This window comes from Sinohyriopsis cumingii, chromosome 12 (genome assembly GCF_028554795.1).
Source record: "Sinohyriopsis cumingii isolate HCF-2022 chromosome 12, ASM2855479v2, whole genome shotgun sequence".
NCBI lineage: Eukaryota > Metazoa > Mollusca > Bivalvia > Unionida > Unionidae > Sinohyriopsis > Sinohyriopsis cumingii.
Genome location: NC_142972.1, coordinates 35,179,133 through 35,190,728, shown reverse-complemented (window position 1 = coordinate 35,190,728; position 11,596 = coordinate 35,179,133). Strand labels below are relative to the sequence as shown.

The following is an 11,596-nucleotide window of genomic DNA, read 5'->3' as shown; positions in this document are numbered from 1 at the left end:
CTTAGGTGTTGTTCAAAGAACTTTTAATTCCCTTTATTTTGTCGTATGATCGATGTGTGTAATATGGGTTATTTGTACAAATATTCCTGTATGATAGCCCTATCTACAACTTGGCATATGAAGCAAATATTTATGTGCTTCGGGTCTGTGAATTTCATTGGATGTGGCAGCAAGCCACTGCATCTAATCAAAATTAGTTGTTAAAATTTTAACACTGTTCCTACATGACCGAGATAAGAGGAGTACTCAACTTGCATGGGCTGATGAATAAGCAATTTTCCAGTGCCGGTTCATGTTGGCACAAATACCTTTCACTCTAATACACATGTAATATCTTCCCTCTGGTACAATCATACTTTCGATGTTAAACTTAAAAGTATCCTGTTAAGGCCCCTACCATTTTTGGCTGATGTACACCACGCTTTTGGTTAGTTGGCATAACATACAAAGGGAGGCAACTCATGAAATCCAATAGATGTTGCTAGGACAAAGCACCAATATATCTTTTCGATCCGTAAAGGTGTAGGGTTATCACAACGGAAAGTTGGCTAGTGAAGATGTGCTTGGATTATTTTTAATATCGCAATTGAAGAATTGCAAAAATTGCAAATTGGATGAAACGAAAATTATGGGCTAAAATCTAGTCCTTTGCTCTCTCTTTATAATTAATGATATCAAAAACTAGTTTAATCATTCCTCTTTCATTGAATACTGGAATATTTGTTTATAATTTTATTTTGCGCAGGTCAACAATCTTCACAGAATATGCAGTCCTGTGTAAGATGGACAGAGATGCTGGACATGACATTCAGGGAAAACTCAGTTATGGTGATTTTAAATTGGCATGGTACATCTTTTTGGATCTGATTAAAGTAGATTATTCCAGTGCCTTTGTATGCCCCCACTGTGGCCCAGATCTAGACACTGTAGTAATGGATGCAACGTCGGTGTCATTCCGAAAGGAACTTGTGTCTTGGCAAAATATACTATGTTTAAGTAACACTGGACAAACCATATGATGCAAGAGGTGCACACAGGTAATATGAGAGTATGTTTCAATTTTTTGATGTTTATTCATCTGCCAGACATTTGGGAAGGGACATATTAGCTTTTAACCCATCTGTGAAAAATATCTTGAATTGTTATTGGTGAAAGTGTGTTATATTTGGCCTGGAAAAATACCATTTGAGGTCAGTAGGAAACATATTAATTAGGTCAGTGTGATTGGATGTCAAAGATTACAACATTTGAGCACTCATTCACTTATCATTGCTTAACAATGTCTTCACAAATAATCATCTGAAAATAATTGTTAACAATTTATTTGTGGTCATTGTCAGAGTTAATTATTGGCATGGTTTGTTGCAACCCAGTATTGAATGATAGTGTCAGCTATATATTATAACATACAAAAATTATAATAAATAATGTTACAAATATTATCCCACCTATGATTTTTGTTTGGTCACTTTCTTCACTTTAGCCAAATGAATGAGTATCAGTTCTTATGACTTTTAATAATTAAGATTTGTATGATTTAATTGACACTAATGTTTCAATAGCCAATATTGATTTACGCTGCAAGTTCATGATTATCATTGTACAAGACAAACAAAGCTTGATTTCTAGTTGTGTACATGTCAGTATTTAAGTATATAAGACTTTAGGGGGTTGAGAATCATTAAGTACTTTAACTCTAATAGTTTGTTGGTAGTAAAAGATATTTTAAATCTAATGATCTCATTGGTGGTTATTATTCCTGAGTGACAAATGTTCATTCCTTTTTTATATCATGTTCTGTGCCCCCCGCCCCCTTTCATTTTGTCACAGAAATGGGGCCAATAACTTAACATTTTTTTATTTAGCAGAGCCAAGGAGCGGACACTTTTTTCGAGGACAGTGAGAACTTTCCTGCTTGACTTTACATCAGTGGGAATAAGTTTAGAGCAGAAAGGGAAACTCCTTCAAACTGTTCAAGAAAAAAATAAAAGTTGTGAATTGTTGTCTTTCTTAAAAGTTATACTAGAGGACTGCATCAACAAAGGGGACAGAATTGTAGCTAAAGGGTATTAGAGGGAGCTGATCAAAGCTTTGGCTTCCTCAAATCCTTTGTGTAGTTCTTTAGTGCCATCTGAAGATTTGATTTTCTGAATTGTTCTTTGGCAAAACATGTTTCTGTCTTTGAAGATGACACCATTCTTTCCAGAATTTAGAAAGAGTTACCAGTATTAGTCAACCTTCTTTCGAATTTGAAGGAGAAATTTCCATTTGACACTTTATAAGACAACCTTCCATATTTGAAACAAAAAGTTATTGATCTGTTCGTTGAAAAATCCTGCCCATCAGAATTACCACATAAAGATGATATCGGTGACCTGGAATTTTTTCCTCAGCTTCCACAGATTAGAAAGAGAGGAACATTTGCTGCAGATAAGAAAGGGTCTAGACTGAAAGACATTTGCTCCAAATTTGCCAAGGGACATCCGCATATGCTGCCAGGAAAGTTCACACTGTTTTGCCCACATGGTAAGCATAAATAAGATATTGTCAGAAAACAAATTGAATTATGTAACAGAGTATATTTTGCCCATATATTGTCTTAATGACATTAAATTAACTGCACACTGGTGTCACCAAACTCCAGTTTGATGAGGTCTTATTTGCTCAATAGGCTACCAAGTTTATCACTGTTTCAATTAATCCTTAATTGTTTTAGCCGAATTTCTTCAAAATTGATATTGGATTAATACAAATATTTTTAAACTTAATCACTTGCATGTACATATTTTAGTTTGTTTATGTACTGTTTCTCCATGATTTTGTCAAGAAACTATTTAAGTGTCTTATTTTAACTTATAGGAATTTGCTATGGGTTCCAGGCTATAAAAGTGCATGAATCACAAGATGTTCCATTCACCCTCCTGAGGACCAGATTTAGGAAAGGTTAGTTGCATGATTAGCTGTTATAAACTTAGATCTTTTGTTTCTTCTTTGAGCATGTGACAAGATATAAATGTTTTTTCTCCAATCATTATTCAGCTGATGGCTATATCTTAATACTAACATGAACGTCAACCATTCAATAATCTTTTCTTTGTTGAAAATATTAATTATAGACTGAAACAAATTTGGCGTTTGGGAATATAGATGGTATTGTGGATAAGTTCCTTGATCATTTATACCATGTAATATGGATCATTTTCAAAGGTTATAATATTCAGCCTTTTTCTTTACCATTCATAGGTAAGCAGTGAAGAAAGAAATGCTTGAAATGCATATACTTTATTTATGAGTTAGCAGTTATAATTTTTGAAGTCATCATTCAGAAATAGTATATGAGTGTGATTTTTTTTTCAGCTCCAAAATGGGTAGTTTATGATAATGCCTGCTCTCTCCTTGTTTACAGCCTTAATAGGTATCCTGTATTTTTTAAGGACACATCATTCCAAGTGGACAGTTTGCATTTTAGAAATCATACATGTACATGTATTTTATATGAGGTTTGGTTGATTTAGTTCCTATGCAACATTGCGTGCTATCCATCCTGTTATAACATTATTTTTATCTGTTCATTGCAAACTACACTTCATACCGAAAACTTATAAAAATGGTACTAGCAGCTGCCTCACTTAGCACTCAGCAGTAAGAGGTTAGTGTTAGGATTGGTTGACCTTGTGTCAAGATAATGTCACTGGGTGGGACATAATGCTATGTCTGTGGCATGATTACCCTGTGTCAGACATCACTGTAAACCTCAAAAGCAATCACCAACATTTGCATGCAAGAAACTGCTCATTAGTATCATTAAATTATCAGTTAATAGGAACTTGAATTTCTTAAATATGACCCCAAAAAGAATGCAGTGTTCTACACTTTGTGTTACATGACTTGAGAGAAATATGAAAATACACATACCAGTGAAATTTGGGCAGGATCAAAAATAATTTATTATGGTGACCACATGGATCAGGATTAAAATCATAATTTCAAGATTTTTGTCATACAGTGATAACTAAGGATAAGCAATTTAGGTGATAAACTATTCAGTAAAAGAAAATCATATTTCTATCCATGGCAAGATGCGTATTTAAATAGACTGCAATGGTGGTCTAGTGGTAGAGCATCCGCCTTGGATGTGGGAGGTCACAGGTTTGAACCTCGGCTGAGTCATACCAAAGACTTTTAAAAATGGTACTAACAGCTGCCTCGCTTGGTGCTCAGCATTAAGAGGTAGGATGACTTGGGATAGAAAACTGCTCAACTGCCTTTTGCTCCTGGTGGCTCCAACAAGAGTGTGCTTGCTGCTCAACCTCATCTGCACAGTGGTTCAGAGCATATGATGGTAGCTGATTGACCTCTTGCACCTAATGATTCTCAACATCAGCTTCTTCCTCCTGGTGGCCCTGACAGGGTGCACATAACTGCTCAACTGGATCTTTCTCTGGGTGGATATGATAGGAGAGAGCTGGATGCTCCATCTCTCCTTCTGATTCTGCTTATGGCAGAATGGCTGCCATTGTTTAATTTTAATATGACTCTCTTTTTAAGATCCTAAATATGTGCTCTCAGAAAAACCCATTATTCATATCTCTAGCTGATTTTTAATCCCAGCACTGCATTTAATGTTGCCTTAACTTCCAAAATTCTTTAAAACATACTGTGATGTATGATACAGAGGTTAGCTAAAACTGATGACATTGAAATTTCAATGCATATTTTCTATGGGGAAGTATTCCAAATTTTTTTTAACATGATCCTGCTTATATCATGATGTTATTCTTTGGACCCAAGCATCGTGTTATAACAGGTTTTACCTGTATGTAATATTTACCTGTCACTATTGGATTCCCTTCTACCACCCCACTCTGATGCCTTTCATTCACTAAACATCATTGGAAAGAATGAGAATACACATAGCACATTGGCTGATGACATGGGTCAGATTAGGTCGATGCACATGTTCAAGGAAATTGCAAGAACAGGGAGTTGGTGCATCTATCACAGTCAATATATTTCCATTATGGAAAGGTAAAACTTAATTATAGTAACAAGTAAGTATTACATAATTCAAATTAGTTTTACTCAAAAATAAAACTGCATTATATTGAAATGTTTGTAGCTGTTTGTAGATAACCTGAATATATTTTGATACTATTTTTTGCCTTACCGCTTTTCATCAAAAAGGGGAGTATTAAATTGGTCATTTCCCTCTGTCAGTCCATCCTTCTTTGCATTGTTCACTTTTGTTTCCACACGGTAAGTACCTTAATTAGTTCAACCAAAATTTGTATGCAACTAGCTATTGATTAGATCTTGTCTGAGTTTGTCTTTGAACATTCTCTGTGATAGTCTAGCAATAATTGATTGTTTTGCCCACCCAATTTCATGTATGCTTAGTAACTCCCTTCATTATTATTGGATTTGAACCACAGCTTGATATGGATGAGAACTTAGCCAAGTCTGATTGTCAGCTTTCAATGCCATCATTGAGTGGAGCTTTAGACCATGATTGTCAGCTTTCAATGCCATCATTGAGTGGAGCTTTAGACCATGATTGTCAGCTTTCAATGCCATCATTGAGTGGAGCTTTAGACATGATTGTCAGCTTTCAATGCCATCATTTAGTGGAGCTTTAGACCATGATTGTCAGCTTTTAATGCCATCATTTAGTGGAGCTTTAGACCATGATTGTCAGCTTTTAATGCCATCATTTAGTGGAGCTTTAGACCATGATTGTCAGCTTTTAATGCCATCATTTAGTGGAGCTTTAGACCATGATTGTCAGCTTTTAATGCCATCATTTAGTGGAGCTTTAGACCATGATTGTCAGCTTTTAATGCCATCATTTACTCGAGCTTTAGACCATGATTGTCAGCTTTTAATGCCATCACTGAGTGGGGCTTTAGACCATGATTGTCAGCTTTTAATGCCATCATTTAGTGGAGCTTTAGACCATGATTGTCAGCTTTTAATGCCATCATTTACTCGAGCTTTAGACCATGATTGTCAGCTTTTAATGCCATCACTGAGTGGGGCTTTAGACCATGATTGTCAGCTTTCAATGCCATCATTTAGTGGAGCTTTAGACCATGATTGTCAGCTTTTAATGCCATCATTTAGTGGAGCTTTAGACCATGATTGTCAGCTTTTAATGCCATCATTGAGTGGAGCTTCAGACATGATTTTCAGACCTGGTACTTTCTTTCATGCACACTGCATCCTTTGATTATTATCTGAGTTCAGCCAGACTTATAATGCTGCTTGATAATCACTGTCATCACGATTGTCAGGTTTCTACATCATCACTTTGCAGAGTTATTATACCTGATGGTCAGTCCCATCCACTAACTACACAATACATCCTTGATAGCAAAGCAGTAATGCTGCTTGATAATCAAGATTTTCAGCCTGGGTCATCATTTAGTAGAGTTATGGCCCTGATTGTCAGACCGCTTCACTTTTTTTCCTGCACAACAACTCCCTTTATTATTATTGGAGTTCAACAAAAGTTGTAGTTTGATTTTCACTAGACTTTGTCAAAACTTTGATTGTCATCATTTTGCATCATTTAGCCAATGTAAAGCCCATGATTGTCAGACCCACCCGCTTTCATTTCTGCACCTAAACTTGAATAATTATTCGATTTCAACAACATTTTTTAGGCAGCATGATTTTGACAAGTCCACCAAAAAGGAGGGAAATGGTGCTTGGAATTTCCATGTTTATTTTTTAAATATTTTTGTTTACTTTTTGGTCATTGTCTAGCAGTGTAAACATTTGTTAGTATGATTGTACAAAAACCACTGGATCTAAGCAAATCAAATTTATAGGCATATATTTATTCATGCTTAGATGACTCGATTTGCAAGCTTTTTTGAATAGGTTTTTTTAAAACTCTTTGGATTGATGCATCATTGGTTGGGTGGTTGGACTTTTAATTGGCACTTTAGCACTTCATTACATATATTTTGCTGAGGAAATGTGAGCTAAGGGCCTTTCCCAAAGACATAGAAGCAGCCAACCTCGGCTAGATTGGGTAGGTGTGGAACCCTGAATTCTTGGATTACGATTCTGATCCATTTTTGGCATGAACCTTGTTAGCATGATTATAAAAGAATAATATTTAAAAAAATGAACTTTTGCAGACAAAATTTGTTTGGCTAATTTCTATCCATATCTAGATGAATTGATTAGATTTTTTTGCTATTTGAATGAGTTTTGATTCTTTTATAAGTTTTGGATTTTTTGTGACACCTTGTTAGTACAGTTATGCTTTATAACTTTACCTATGCGAATGAAATTTGGAATGCATAGTTGTATGTATATATAGATGATCTCATGCAGATATACTGGTATTTTACCTATGCAAATGAGATTCAGAATGCATGTTTATGTGCATATGCAGATGATCTAGTGAGATTTTCTGGTATTTAAATGGTGTTTATAAGTTGTGTCATATTTCAATACATCAGCATTTTATTTTTACGGAGGGTGCCATATGGGCTTTAAAAGCACTTATTTGTTTTGGATTAATATTAGTGGGATAGTAAAGGTGCTATAATTACTTTGTTGACAAGCCTGCAAGCAAAATTGTTGTATACTTGAAAGCATTCATGGTAGTATTAGTACATTTGAGGAAAATTATTCATAGATTTTATATAATTTTGTCAGAACTTCACAAGTATAAGTATTTAACAAATATAAAATTTAATTGAATATTTTCAGCTTGGAAATATCTTGAAACCTAAAAGTGGAGAAAAAGTTGAAGTGACATTACTTCCCAAAAGCATACGGTTGACTCTTTCCTTGGGGCTGCCATCAAGCAAGTTCTTTTATCTGAAGATGGAATTTGCTTTTACATGCAGCAAAGTAAGTCTCTCTCAAGCCATGCAAGATTGTATAGATGTATTGCCATTGTATTTATTAGTAGCACTTAAACTTTTCTAAAGAGAACGACTTTTACATTATGTCAGCCTTTGCATGCCATGTGGACTGAACTTTATAGCATTTAAATAGCAATAATACATTATCTGCTTCTACTGCATTGCATTTCTGGAATGCCGGGTCTATTGCACGTTAAGTGGACTAAACTTAAAGGCATTTTGCAAGTCTATCAATTTGTCTCTTCCTTGTCCACTGTTATAAAATATATGCATGAAAATTATTCAGGAACAAAGTAGGTTTCCTAATATTTTTTTTGTTACACTGTGCATGACAGATTTGAACTGATAATTTGATCATATAAATCTCAAGTATTCATTGATTTATGTATCCAATTGGACTATTATGAAATTATGTTATGAAATTCTCAATATTTCAGGTGTGGAATGATCACACAAGTTTTGTATTCATCCATATGAAATTATCCAATGCTTGTCCCATTATAACCCGATGGGTCAGTCTATGATTTAGTTGCTGACCACCTCAGGATGTGCTGATCACATCAGGAAGGATCTTAGCATCAAACCCTACACAGACCAGATTTTGCCAGCTCAAGATCCCTATTCCTATTCACAAAGTAAAGGTATTGTATACAAATATCCTACCTATTCTGACCCACAAAGTAAAGGTATTGTATACAAATATCCTACCTATTCTGATTCACAAAGTAAAGGTATTGTATACAAATATCCTACCTATTCTGACCCACAAAGTAAAGGTATTGTATACAAATATCCTACCTATTCTGATTCACAAAGTAAAGGTATTGTATACAAATATCCTACCTATTCTGACCCACAAAGTAAATGTATTGTATACAAATATCCTGCCTATTCCTATTCACAAAGTAAATGTATTGTATACAAATATCCTGCCTATTCCTATTCACAAAGTAAAGGTATTGTATACAAATATCCTACCTATTCTGATTCACAAAGTAAAGGTATTGTATACAAATATCCTACCTATTCTGACCCACAAAGTAAATGTATTGTATACAAATATCCTGCCTATTCCTATTCACAAAGTAAAGGTATTGTATACAAATATCCTACCTATTCTGATTCACAAAGTAAAGGTATTGTATACAAATATCCTACCTATTCTGACCCACAAAGTAAATGTATTGTATACAAATATCCAGCCTATTCTGATCCACAATGTAAAATTATTGTATACAAATATCCTACCTATTCTGATTCACAAAGTAAAGGTATTGTATACAAATATCCTACCTATTCTGATCCACAAAGTAAATGTATTGTATACAAATATCCTACCTATTCTGATCCACAGAGTAAAGGTATTGTATACAAATATCCTTACCTATTCTGTTTGTATTTTCTTGAGCATGCTGCTACTATACAGTACCAACACTTTACAATTCCTTAAACACATGCCTGAGGGAAAAAAAAATGATTCATCTGGATCTCTTTCCTACTTGTAAATCTAACTGCCAGCACACACATGAAGCCCACAATATTGGAGTTTTGTAAATCTAACTGCCAGCACACACATGAAGCCCACAATATTGGAGTCTTGTAAATGTAACTGCCAATACACATATGAAGCCCACAATATTGGTGTCTTGTAAATCTAACTGCCAGCACACACATGAAGCCCACAATATTGGAGTCTTGTAAATCTAACTGCCAGCACACACATGAAGCCCACAATATTGGAGTTTTGTAAATCTAACTGCCAGCACACACATGAAGCCCACAATATTGGAGTCTTGTAAATGTAACTGCCAGTACACATATGAAGCCCACAATATTGGTGTCTTGTAAATCTAACTGCCAGCACACACATGAAGCCCACAATATTGGAGTCTTGTAAATCTAACTGCCAGCACACACATGAAGCCCACAATATTGGAGTTTTGATAAGCTGTTGAGAAATGAATTTAAATCATGGGATTCCAGATCACTCACATTGAAATATGATATGATCTCAGTAGGATAAAACAAGAAGATTTCAGTCAAGATGTGTGAATATGATTAGTCCAGATAAATGATGCAAAGGAGTTAGCTGACAGCAGCCGCATTAAACACTTTACAAAGTGATTAAAAACTATGGCAGATTTGACCAGTTGTTTTTCATCTGTTGCAGAGGAGGCACACCAGATTATTACAGTGGTACTTGGCACTGTTAATGATAACATGAAAGGAGACTTTACCAGACTGATGGAGCTTTATAAGGACACACAATAGCAGAGGATGCATACCAAGTCTATGAACAATGCTGTAAATAGAAACCAGCTGGCATCAGCTTGTCACCAGCAAAGAATATTTCTTCAATGCAGGTCACTTTATCATACTTACTTTGCAGTTGAAGAGGTCTCAGGTTGCTTGTCATGATGCTTGGTTTGATATGGTCATTTTTTAAGTAAACATGTTGTACAAGTTTACAAATAGATGTACTGTTCTGAGTGGTATATTAATAGCAATTGTCATGTTTCTAAAGTATGTGTGTATATATATAAGACTTTCCAGTCATCCTTGTTTTTCCTACTTTTCTTACTTTTTTTCTTTTGTATTTCATATTTCCTCTATTTTTCCCTACTTTTCACAAAAGATGGCAACTGTTCCAGATTTTGTAATATTTTATTTTGAAAATTGATTATACCCAGTATGAATGGCCATAGTGAAATGAATTCAGCTGTGGGTTCTGTTCTGTGATGGGGGCTGTGTGTTTAAGGTTTATGTGCCTGTTTTGGTCATCTCACCATTTATTTAAGCCATAAAATTTCAGCTAAGCACAGAAGAACTTTACATTGTAATTAATTAAACATAATAGAAGTGCCTAGGTTACATTATTGTAATTATGAATAGATAGAGGTTCATGTATTTTTTAATAAGCTGCCACTAGAACAAGCAACTTATAATTTTTTAGTTTCTAAAACATTAAAATTGCACGTCAAAGTCCAAAGCAGTTTAAACCTATTTTAAAACAACTGCTATTAATGTATATGAGAACACATACATAGTTGTTGCCACGCTGTAGTGGTCATCTATTCAAACCATTGTGGCCACTAATGTATAGTGAGTAACCTCAAATTTACAGTTACATGTTTAAGGAAAAATTAAAAATTGAAAGCAAATCTTAGTGACCTTTTTAATGTACTGACTTAATGGCCCTTTTAGTGTACTGACTTAGTGACCCTTTTAGTGTACTGACTTAGTGACCCTTTTAATGTACTGACTTAGTGACCCTTTTAGTGTACTGACTTAGTGACCCTTTTAGTGTACTGACTTAGTGACCCTTTTAATATACTGACTTAGTGACCCTTTTAGTGTACTGACTTAGTGACCCTTTTAGTGTACTGACTTGGTGACCCTTTTAGTGTACTGACTTAGTGACCCTTTTAATGTACTGACTTAGGGACCCTTTTAATGTACTGACTTAGCGACCCTTTTAATGTACTGACTTAGTGACACTTTTAGTGTACTGACTTAGTGACCCTTTTAGTGTACTGACTTAGTGACCCTTTTAGTGTATTGACTTAGTGACCCTTTTAGTGTACTGATTTAGTGACCCTTTTAGTGTACTGACTTAGTGACCCTTTTAATCATTGCCTCAGCTTATGGAGCAAAACTCAGTGCAAGATAGAATGACCATCTAATTTTGTTCAATAAAATTAAGCTAAAAATCT

At 34.8% G+C, this 11,596-nt stretch overlaps 1 long non-coding RNA gene across 2 annotated transcripts; it reads left to right on the top strand.

Moving 5' to 3' along the window:
• Positions 1-395: 395 nt before the first annotated feature.
• On the top strand, positions 396-11,225 carry LOC149786242 (uncharacterized). 2 transcript variants are annotated; one of them, XR_016425191.1, is made up of 5 exons: positions 396-1,037; positions 1,866-2,526; positions 2,860-2,943; positions 7,726-7,869; positions 10,054-11,225. It is a non-coding gene; the product is annotated as an uncharacterized LOC149786242 (long non-coding RNA). The 2 variants fall into 2 exon arrangements; XR_016425192.1 differs by lacking the exon at positions 10,054-11,225 and adding an exon at positions 8,321-8,518.
• The last annotated feature ends 371 nt before the right edge of the window (positions 11,226-11,596 follow it).